Below are 2,007 nucleotides of genomic sequence, written 5' to 3'. Positions count from 1 at the left end.
TGGATCAGCCAGGTGGCATCACTGATGGCATCAAGTGTGGCGGCGGCAGTGAGGTTGGCCCAGGATACGACATTGTTTTGTTCTGCTGTGCATGGAGTCGCTATGAGTCGGTTCTGACTTGATGGCACCTGACAACAACAACATCATACAAGGACACCACGGGAGTAACAGACCACTTGAGTGTGTGCTCCCCTCTTACTAGCTTCATGTAAGCACATGTCATAGAATGAACTGTGTCCCCACAAAAATGTGTGTCAACTTGGCTGGGTCATGACTGTCAGTGCTATGAAAGTTATCTAATGATGCAACATGGCAGTTGTGTGATGAACCCCCATGATGTGATATGACGTTACGTTTCAGCCCTGTCACAACCCTGCTCTGATGTTTGGGGCATTACTGCCTGAGGTGTGACCTGCATTACCATTTCTCCTAAACAGTTCAAAGGAGAGAGAAGTGAGCAGAGAGCAGAGGGATCTGCAACCACCAAGAAAGAGCCGGGATCAGAAAGCATCCTTTGGGTCTGGGGTCCCTGTGCTGTGGACTAGGGGATCAGTGACGCCAAGACACATGGAAATCTCCAAGAGATACCAAGCATGCAGATGCTGAAAAGAGACAAGGATCTGCCCCCAGACTTGGCTAAGAGACACAGCTTCCCCTGAGCCAGCAGTCTGGATTCAGATGTGTAGCCCACCCCCTACACTATGAGAGAATGAATTTCTCTTTGTTAAAGCCAGCCCCTTGTGGGGCTGCATGAGAGAACTCAAACAGAAAATTAGAGATACTTTCTGATTCGTAATTTCCTTAAATATAAACCAAGGATCCAATTGACCCAAAGAATATCGTGAAGACAGTTGAATACCAGGCCCTTCCCTGCTACTGGATGGCACCGATGGCTGCTAGCTGCTCATGCGCCATATTGATGCAGAGTTCAGGATTTCCAGGCACCTGGCTTTCCCTTCATGGGGCAGGAGGTGGGGTCTCTGAGCCTCTTAGGCTGCCCGGTGCCCTGGAGTCCAGTGAATAGTTAATGGGTTTGTGGCAGGGCAGAAGCGATGCCCTACTTTCATCAAATGTGCTGGACCAATATCCCTGATGCTGGAGGGCCATGTGACCGGGTTCTCCCTAGCGGAACATGAGCTGAGTTAGTGTGCCCTCCAGCCTGGCATCTCTAGGTTCCATGACTTGCCACCTGCACACAGGAACCAAGACTTGAGACTCTGGGGATGGTGGGGTCCTGGGTGGAAATCCAGGGTCCTTGAAGGGCTATGAGAAGCCCCCCAGGTTCATACTACTCAGTCCTGCACCACAACGCAGAAGTTAGCTAGCACAGGGATGTAGTGAATACACTTTCTGGATCCAAAAGAAGGATCTACGAATGAATAGAAGTAAAGGTGCTGGAAGGAACACAGGAGATAGAATGGTGCTGTCAAGGGGATTTCCATTCATGGGGACCTCAGCTGTGTCAGAGTAGGACTGTGCTCTGTAGAGTTTTCGGGGCTGGTCTTTGGAAGCAGATTAGCAGGCTTTTCTTCAGAGGTGCCTTTTGGTGAGCACCCTGGCACATTATCAGGTTGCTCCTCAGGGACTCCATTCCTCCTCTGAGGCCTCAGTCACAGAATATTAGGCAGAGGAGTGAGGTGGCTGTCGAATACTAGGAAACATAATGAAGAGGACTGGTGAAATCCCACAGGCCTTCCCTCGTATACTATCTCATTTTGATTACCACTTCGATTCGTGACTGTCATTTTGGCATTTGTATTACATGTCACTTGGGCATTAGTTTGCCACGCTCTTTTCCCACTAACCTGAAGAGGAAGCCCTTGTGGCCCAGCTGTTCCCTGTCAGCAGCCTTGATCTCCCTCCTTGCTAGTCAAGGTATGACCCCAGAGGGACAGAACCTGTGGCACCTGGGAGCCTGTTAGAAATGCAGGTTTCCAGTCTTCTTGCATCAACCATCAACACTCATGGAAGCAGCAGTCAAGAAATCAGATGATGTATTGCATTAGG

Source organism: Chrysochloris asiatica, unplaced genomic scaffold, assembly GCF_000296735.1.
Source record: "Chrysochloris asiatica unplaced genomic scaffold, ChrAsi1.0 scaffold00162, whole genome shotgun sequence".
In the NCBI taxonomy this organism is placed as follows: Eukaryota; Metazoa; Chordata; class Mammalia; order Afrosoricida; family Chrysochloridae; genus Chrysochloris; species Chrysochloris asiatica.
Note: the sequence above shows the minus strand (reverse complement) of the source record.